A 10,316-nucleotide genomic window follows, 5' to 3' on the forward strand; every position below is an offset into this window, starting at 1 on the left:
TCTTTATAACGCACCTAATATCAGAATTAATAATTGCTTTTTATTTCAATTCTGTGTATTTTCCAATTTGAGTGTAGCTGTCCTGGAAAAGTAAATCATATAGAAACATAAACATAAAATACAGTAGTTAAATATAAAAAATTAAGTACCTTGAATCAAAAATAATAAGATCACTGCTATGAAATTAGAAGAGACTCATCAAAGTAAAAGTAACTGTGACTAAGGACTATGAAAATATAAAGGGATTAACATATGTGGTAATAGGGTAATTAAATCCTTAGCCTTTTCACTATGATGATTTTATAGCATCTTCTTATTGTTGCCAGTTTGGAAGCTGCCAGCAAATATTTTCTTAATTGCAAAAGGAGCCAATATGTGTCCCACTGTTTCATTCATAACATTTGATTAACTTAAAGAGGCTGCATTCTTATTTGAGAGAACAAAAGGTTCGAGGTGGATGTAGCAAAGACACATTATGTGTTTGAAAAAAGATCCCTGGAACAAATGATTAACCAGAAATTTTACAGGAAAAAAAGTCTACTTGTCTTGACAGAATAGCCTGATCCTGTAATAAACCCTCCCAAAGTCAACAGTTCATAAAGTCTTTTGTTCTAGTAAAAGGGTCTTTAATTTTTAACACAAACTCACACTTTGGTATGCATGATCTTAAGTAAAATTAGAAGACATGTATATAATAGGATTTAATGGATTATCATCTGCATTTTCCAAAGATGTCAGCTTCTCTCAGCTCTGATGGAGTAGCACTTAATGTAAATTTAATTTGAAGTGATGTATGGAAGGCTTGAGGTGGTACTCTGTGATTCCCTAACTGCCTGGAGAGGCTCTGTGGGTAGCATCTGGATTTGGCTGCTCCACATGCCCAGCAGCATCTACTAACTAGGATTAATGAGGTGGCCTGTTCACCAGTGATCCAAAGGAGGTATGCTACATTTACTCCCAACAATATGAATAGGAGGGCCAGTTTCCTTTGGGGGCACACTGTTTGATGAAACTTAATGATGGTCTTGATATTAGGTGTAATAAATATACTGTATTGAAAGCACTTTTGCTTTGTCAGATTTAAATGTTATTTAATCATAAAATGGTGTTTGGGTTAGCAGCGCTGACTTAGAGATCCTAATGGGCTTGGAGGACACCTTTTAAAGCTAATATTTTGCCTAAGATGTAAAATAAAGTACTAGCTTGAAATATATAAATACTACATTTTGTATACCTTTTATGGTGGGGGGCAGGAAGGTATATCTTAGCTTGTCTGTTTTGCCAAGTTGCAAGATTCTTTTGAGGGGAGAAAAAATCCTTGCACGAAACTGCATGTGTTTATGTACAAACCCGCTGCTATTAACTTAGGCAAAACTTTTCCATGTTGCTTCAGCCTCATTTAGGCGTCGGAATTGTATTTTGCCTTTGTGTCTAACTAAGCATTGAATGAAATCTCAGCTAATTTCAAATTCCCTTTGTCATCATGGGTTTCAGCCAAAAGTCTATAATAAATGGTCAGAAGATGAGCTGAGACTGAATGAATAGTGAGTGGTATTCATCAGCCAAACATAGAGTCCAGATCCAATTATATGTATTCATTAAGTGATAATGATATCATGGTCTTTAACTAGGAAGAAAAGAGTGTAATTGAATAATAACAGTTGTACAATCCCAACGGAACACACTTTCCATCCCAGCATAGCGACCCTCAGGGATGATGCAGAATTGATGGAATTCTATTACTCTTTGATAGATTTATTATGAAGGGCTGAGTGGACTTGCTACTCCACTTTGTCACTCACACTAATCAGTATCGTAAGGCCCCGAGCGTCCAGGCTTTTGTATCCCTTTGACAAAGACAAGGTTAGGGGAGGATGACAGACACCCAGACCTTTACAAACCCATACTGCAAGATGAAATGGGCCAGCTGAGCTCTGAGCTGGGACAGAATTTTAATTTGTTTATCAATGGCTCACATGTGCAACACCATAAGGATATTTGTCAGAGGAGTAACACTGAGGCTAAACTCTTTTGTTTGGCAAGTGAAGCTTGGGAAAATATTTATTGAACTGTAAAAAACAGGGTAAATGAAAGGAAAGGTAAAAAGTCTGAAGCGAGTGGAAAATATCTTGCATTACTGTGCATAACATACAAGATGTTGGTGATCTTTTTCTATCTTCATTTGTTTCACTTGGAATCCCTTTGACTATACACTACAGTCTGCTCTCTTGTGGATTTAGATTTTTTTTGTTTTTTTGCTCAGGACTCAAACATGGCCAGGGAAAAATGCATTTAGCTCTTGTTTTAAAAAATCCCGGCGTTCTAACAGGCTAATGACCATGTCTTTGCCATTAAAAATAATGTATAAACTATATTGTTGGCAGCCGGAATTTGTAAGCACAGTAGTAGATTTTTAAAAAACCTTTTATAAGCTCAAGTGTAATATTTCTGCTGCTCAGGTTTCAAATTCAAATGCAGGGAATGGGCTCTGTCACAGTGGTCACTAGCTATCAGAGCCCATTGGATTCAGAAGAGTAGACAATTTGTTGTGCTTCTGATCAGAGCAACCAAGATTGGCATAAACAAGGCAGTGCATAGCAGGCTGCTGCCAGGGTTTGTTTTTTGTTAGTGCTCTTGAATGATATATATTTACATCCCTTTCCTCTACCTGAATTGCTTCCTTTATTTTTCCGTGTGGCATTCTGCATCCTAAGAGGAACTTGACAATTCAGAGTCTGGGTTCAGTGTCCCTGTCCATAACAACAAATAGCTGAAGCAGGGCTGCCATCCTATGTGAATTTACCCTGCCAGCTTCTGCATCTCTCTCTGGTTTGGTTTTCTGTGTCGGAGGGAGGCAGGCAGTACAGTCAGCCATGACTGCAGCAGCAACTGCCATAGCTGGCTCCGTGGTGAATATGCCTTGTAGACGGTCAAACGGAGTTATTAATGACCAGGAGAAAAAGTATGTAGGGAGAATACTTAACATTCTGTTTCCTCACATTTTGACCTATAGATTTTCCCAGGATTATCTCCTATGGGGAAAGAAAAAAAAATCCTTTTTCTACATCCAGAATAATGTCTCTATGGAAATGGGTTGTCTCGGTGGAACCCGGAGTCCTGCTGTTGGGTATGTCTATGAAGCACATTGAAGATGTGACTGTAGCATATACAGACATACTCCTGCTAGTATTTACCTAACTGGAGGGATAATGATAGCAAAGACTTGACTGCATGGGATTTGACTTGGGCTAGCCATCAGTGCAGGTACTTAGAAACCTAGTGAGATGGTTTTGTGGTTGGTAGCACATCCCGACACCCATTTCATCACATCTTTACTATTAGTGCTACCTATGGTAGCTATATAAGCATACTCATGCTACAATTGCTCCTGAATTTTGCAGTATGGATTCCCTCTTCAACTACAGTCTCTGATGAGTTGCACCTTATGATACACTCATAATAGATGGGAAGTGTCCCACATTTCCTGTATACTGAGCATGCCCAGAAACCAATGACATGCAGCTCGTTGTTCCATATTCAGTGGCAGAAAGTGAATGGCAACACTTTTGAGAGAGATTATCCTCTAAGCCAGTGATACGCAACGTTTTTGACCATGAGGGTCAGATGGGTGAGGGCTGATTTGCCCACAGGACAAATCTAGCTGGTAGGCCAGATCCAGCATGCAGGGCAGATGCCTGATCTAGCAGCAAGGGCCCAGCCATGATCCAGCTGCCAAAGTTTGGCGTCTCGCATGGGTTTGGTAATGTGGCAGTGGGGGAGGGCTGGCAGTATTTATTGCCACTGCTTTCCCACCGCTAAATTTCTTGACCCATGGGGAGCCCTGTGGGCTGGATGCCATGGCTCTGTGGGACGGATTTGGCCCACAGGCCAGGGGCTAAGCACTTCTGCTTAAAGCAAAGACCACAAGGGTCTGGCTTCTGCCTGCTTCCCAGTCCCCTGCTAATAGGTTTGGGGTCTCAGCTGTGATATGTTGTCAGAGTGGATCCCTGGCTGGTTAGGGTGTGGGTGCACCAGTCTAAAAGAAGTGGAAGTGGCAACAGGTCTGAAAACCCCCCAGGTATGGAGCGGGAAGATGTCTACTGTACAAAGCAGAGGAAAAAAATGCATGTAATACATGTGAACACACATCGTGTGTGAAATGATATGTATAAATACATACGGTTTATCTGTAAAAATGTTTGTGAAAGCACATGTGGCTCATAGGAACTAACATGGATATGACAACTTTTGTGTATATAATTAAATATCTGTATTATCTAGCACACAGTCTAGCATACATGAAACATGTCTGTTCTATGCGGGTAGCGGGGACCAAGGCAACAGGATTAGTTGGGGGAGTTAGTTCATAGGAGAAAGAAAAAGGATTCTGGGGGCACAGCATCTGGGCAAATGAAATGGGGATGGAAGGAAGCTGGCATTTTGGGGAGAAACCCACAATATCAGTGAATCCATATTTTAGCTATGAACAGATCCTGGCAACTTGATAGGAAGCTAAGGGGTGAGGTGGGTTGTTAAGACATTGCTGTCAACTTCATGGGCTTTGTAAATAATAATTACATCTGCATCAGTGCTGTGGGTAGTAGGAAATCCCACTTTCCATATGATGCTCTTTATTCCATAGCGCTGAGTGGATTAGACAAACCCAGGCAAATACACATATATGTTTAAGTGCCCTTTTACCCCCAGCACTGGTCGTGGCTCTGCCAGAAAGAGTCTCTGATTAGCCTTTTGAAGCCAGCCGCAGCCCTGGAAAGGCTAGTCCAGCAGATAATGGTAAACGTGAGTTAATATTAGACATAGTCTATTCCATATTCGATTTCCTTGCTTTCCTCTTCCAATTTTTCTCCGAGTCCCGCCCCCCCACTCTCTTTTCTGATTCCTTTCTTTTGGACCTCTCCCCTTCCTCCTGTCCTTTTATTTCCTCTCTCCCTGTCTGCTTTCTACTTTTTTGCTATTCTCGTTTACCTTCTCTGGTTTCACATCTCTGCTTTTCAAAGAGTTATTTATTAGGGCTGGCACCGGGTTCCTGTCTTCTCAGTTTCAAAAGCTCTTGGCCTACTGGGTTTCATGGAGCATTTATTTAGTTAAGGTGTTGGAAAGCATTTTGGCTTGGTCCAACACACCAGACAAGAGCAAGGCTTCTGCTAGGAATGCTCAGTCTGTCCTTTGCTTTGTAAAAGAAGCATTAACTCTGCTAGACCCCTGGATGCGGGTGTCTATATTGACTGTGTGTTTGTGTACAAGACTACAGCCATCATTTGTCTGCTTCAGTGTGGCCTTTCATGGTATCCCATGTTATCTGTTTCTGTTTGGATTGAAATGAAAATATGAGTTCCCATTCCGATACAAAAGAATATGTCCCCTGCTGAAGACTACTTGAATTCTTGCCTTTTTTGCATGGTACAACTGTGTGTGTTACATTGGTTGGAAGATCGGTAGCACCTAGGCAATATGCACAGTCACTTACATCCATACACAGTGAGGGTAAAGATCAGGACGGTGGCATTTTACACCTGCTTTGCCCAAGGGGGAATAACTCTGTGGCCAGCAGAATCAGGTCCAATGTGTGCACAGAAAGATGTTCTCTGTGCCTGCATATATTATGATGGCAGCATGTGATTCTTTTATGAACCTGCAGTGCTACATTGTCCAGCAGACATGAGTGCCTGGGAACAACTGCTTCCTGTCCTATTCTGTTTTGTTTTTCTTTTTTGGCACATAAAGATCAACAGGTGTAATCAAGTAAGAGAGGGCACGCAACTCCATTGCTCACACACAGGACAACTTCCTACAGAACAGATGTCATTTGCAGTGTTATACGGGCTGCCCATGTAAACCCTGCATTGTCTGGCCAAAGCTCTAACCCACTTGCAAGCAGGCACGGTGCCTTCCAAACAGATGGGCCTGAGCACGGGCAGGCCAAGGACCACATGTGAACATGAAATATGTTTGTGGCCGGCAGAGTTACCAGCCAGGAATATCACAATGGCTTTTTGTCCTGAGCTTCTACAACTATGGCAAAGGCTGATCCAGCTCGGAGCTGGATGCACTTTGGAAGAAAATGAATACAAATATGACTAGGATATGGGAGACCAAAACCACACAGAGGTGCTCTTGGGAGGCAGAGATGATCCTTATAATGATATCTTCACAATTGTTTTGACTAACAGAGAGAAAACCTTGTGGCAGAGGCCAAAATAAGCCCTGCATCCTGGCTAAGCTTAGCAAGAATGGGCTGGGTGAGTACTGAACTCTGTTTGATGACGTGCTGAGAATTGGTTTTGTGGCAACAGGGCGCCATATAAATTCCTAGATAGAGCTGGAAAAAAACCAGGACAACAATTTCATTTAAAAAGTCAAAATGTTAAAGCTGTTTTCATTGTGCAGCTCTCACCGTGGACTTATTTCCCATTTTCCACAAAATTCCTTGCAATGTTTTTGCTGAAATGTTTATCAGAATGTTGCTGATTTTTTTAATGCATATTTATAGCAAACTGGATATTGCATAAGAAAACACTGCTTTAGGAAACAAAAAGGGTCAAAATTTTGTAAAAAGGGAAATGTTTGATGATGAGTTTTTTTCTTGACCAGTTTTATTTTTCATAAAAAAGGCCAGTTTTCTACTAGGAAAAAAATTGTTGATGTGACAAGTTTTGATCAGTTCTATTGCTAGATAGGTAGCAAGTCCCAGATACTGCCTTTAACTTCTAATGCGAATGGCACATTGCAGAATGGGCAGCACTTGAGAGACAAAACCTAATCTGCTCTTGATTTATACCACATGCTACCCCATGAAAGTCAAAGGGTTTTAGCCTCCTCTCACCTACACCAGAATTGCATTAATATAATTCCATTGACTTCAGTGGGATTACATTTGATTTGCAGCACTGTAAGTAAAGAGCAAAGCCAGGCCCAGTGCATATCCACAAGGTTCAAATGAAGATAGAATTTAACCTGAATGTGACTAAGAGGCACAAAAATGGTCTCACTAATGGGTATCATTCAAGTGAGAGGTGATAGCCACGGTGATAACTTGTGCTGATCATATATCCGGCTGCTAGAGTTACTGTCAAGGTCCTTGGGAAACAAGGATTCTCTCTGTTATGAGAACGGTGACATATAAAGATGTGCCCTTTAGGACCCACCAGGAAGTGGTAACCTCAGGCCCCCAGCCTTGCTGGGACAGTGGCTGCACATTACAGATGTGGCAGCTGAGTGTGACGTAGGCATCTGGAGGTCTGCCAAAAAAATGGTGTCAAACCTGTTCCTGTACATGCCCTGGGATTTACTTCCCACAAGACAGTAGAGTGTACACTAGCTGACTTATCTATGAACCATGGAAACATTTTGAAAAGGTAAAGCAGACCATACACTGAAGAATCATTTGTCACAAGTAATTGCAGGCAGTCAAAAAGAGCGGGAGAGTATATGAATCATGACGTAAAAACAGTGAAGGGCAGGCATTTAGTCTGGTCTGTGGCTATAAGTGCAGTGACACAGGTTAGTCTTGGCATGATATACAAATGTTATGTGCAGAGGGACAAGTACAAGGAATAAAGAATTCCAGTTTCTCATTATCTTATGCAGCCAAGAAGGCTTTTTATTTCACACACAATTCATAACTTTTAGTAGGCGGGTGATGGCTACATTGAATTAGTGGGAACATTTTGTTTCCTGGATTTAAATATTCTGGCTGTGACAATTTATTTCTAAGATAAAATCCCAATACACAGACAGACAGAGAAAGTTGCCCAACCTGATATTTCAGCTAGTCAAACCTAAAGATGGGTATAAAAGGTACACCAACATCAAAGCAGTAAGAACAAGGGACTGGATTGTTAATATTACTGACTGACCATCAAACATGGGTGGTGAATACAGATCAGACCGTGTGACTTTATGGAATCTCTCAAAGGTCCAAAGTAAGACTGACTAGAAAAATAATAATGCAAAGATCTTCAAACAATGGACTGATTTCTCCAGTGAGAAAAAAAAACACACACTTTCTTTTTTAAAACCTGACTTCCTGAGTCAGTGTTCCCATTCGAAATCATTGTAAATTATGAAAGGCACATAACACTAGGGGATAGAGTGAAATTTGGATTTGGAATGTGTGGTGTTGCTCATATACAGAGAGCTGAAAGGTCACAGATAATGATGCTATTTATGGATTTGTTATAAATGGTAGATAAGATTGTGAACTTTTGTTCTTATATCTGCCTGGGGAATTTAATATTAATTGACATGACCAAATGCATAATACTACATTTCTATGTAAGGGTCTTTGTAGATCTGCAAGTGCTTTACCAATGGGATTAGCAGCATTATCTCTATTTTACAGAAGGAGAAGCTGAGGCATGGTGAGGTAAAATGACTTGTCCAGGATCATTGAAGAGCCACTGGTACAGTCGCTGGTACAACTGTGAATAGGACCCGGGCCTCTGTGTTTCAGAGCAGGGCCCCGCTCAGTAGGCATCACTGCCCCAATTCTTTATTTTAAAGTGGAGTAACTGGATTTGAGTCACCCAGCAGTGTGAAAAGTGTGAGCTATATCAGTTGTATGAACTACATCACCCTGTGATTTACACGTATCTACGGCACTCAGAGCTGATACACCCAACTGTAAGAGGGCTATAAAAACGTAGATTACCAGCACCATTCAACAGAAATTCCTTGAAACTACAGCGTTCCCAGAACATTAAACCCTGAAGACTGAACAAAACATCTGATTGTTATCATTTCCTCTGATGAAAGGATTTATAATGTCATTGAAAGCAATGACCTGCACTGCCCACAGTATTGGTGCGACAGTATTTTTTTGTGACACTGAGGAGAGAATAATTTTTAGCATAGACTAAACTGTGAATAGAATATTTTGTTGTAATAATAAGAGCGGGTAAAGAATTAGCAAAGAAGTCCAATAAATAAGCTCTCCTAAGTATAAAATACATACATCTATGTTGCTGTGAATTTGAGATACCAGACATTAGCACTGTTCCTGGCTTTATAACCCTTGCTGGTAATTCAGTCAGCCTTCTAAGGCCTTTTTCCCTTTGTGTTGATGGAAAGCAATAGAGGTGGTTGGAAGGGATTATTTTAAATAGTAGAAGTTGGAGAAAACTCCAAGAATCCTGAATATTCTGCTTCGAAATTTTCAAAACACAATCTTTTAAACTTTTCACCTGAAATGACTTTTCAGGTCAGATTTGGAAATTGAGCACGACATAAATACGTTGCATTCCTAAGGAAATGCTTTGATTTTTGTTTCAATTAAATTTTCCAAGTTAGTCTCAACTCAAGGTTTGATTTCAACAATATTTTCTGAAATTTCGAAGAGAATTTTAGAACTTGCAGCTTTCATTCCTAATCAGAAGAAAAGTGAATTTTGAAACCTCAAATAACCCTGCACAGCTCTACCGTGAGAATCTGTGTGTGTGTTTGTGTCTGTCTGTCTGTCTGTCTACCACGCCTCGCAGAATGACTCTCAGCCTGCGTCATGAGAACCCAAATTTAGCCCCATTAAGGCACTAAAACCTTTTAGAAATGGAACAAGCAGTCCCAGCCTGAGCGGTGCATTTTTTTTTTAATTTCCTGTTAAAAACCAGGGACTTTCCCGTGAACAAAGTCTTTTCAAAATGCATGGGTGATGGACAGAACTATGCTTGATCTTATGTTGAATGGAAAGGAAGAGACAATTTTCTCTTTCTTGTTCTCCTTTAGACGGATTTTCCTTACCGATCTCTCAGGGTAATATTAAGAATCGTCTCACATTGAGCACATCAGAGCTCCTCCCTGTAGTATGTACACGAGTACATGGTTTAGGGCCTGTTTTCAATAAATAGGAAACATCTCCCATTGCATGTCTAGGGTACATGTTATCCCCTACTAAATAGAGAAAAAATGGACTCACTGCTCAGTTTCAATGCCAAGTTCCCCCTTGGCCTCCTATATTATACGTACAAGCTCTTCCAACGCACTCCTTCACTCAGGCATTTTGGTGCCATTTTGGACCCTTGGTCCTTACATGGCAGGAAATAGAAAGATGTACTTCATTTTGTCCTTTAAAATTATATATAGTTTTGACTATGCTACTGCCAAAACTCTGGTCTACTCCCACATTCATTCTATATTGGATTATCGTCACGGTGGCAGAGGGGGATGCCCTTGGTCCCACTGAAATGAAAGGCAAAGTCCCACTGACCAAGACTTCTACATCTCAGTCTTCGTTCCCTCCTCTGCCATTGGGTTACAATCTGTACAGCATTTTGTAGCTGCTTAATTCCCCCCCCCCCCCC

The sequence above is a fragment of the Gavialis gangeticus genome, unplaced genomic scaffold (assembly GCF_001723915.1).
Source record: "Gavialis gangeticus isolate Ggan-Ray unplaced genomic scaffold, GavGan_comp1, whole genome shotgun sequence".
Classification (NCBI taxonomy): Eukaryota; Metazoa; Chordata; order Crocodylia; family Gavialidae; genus Gavialis; species Gavialis gangeticus.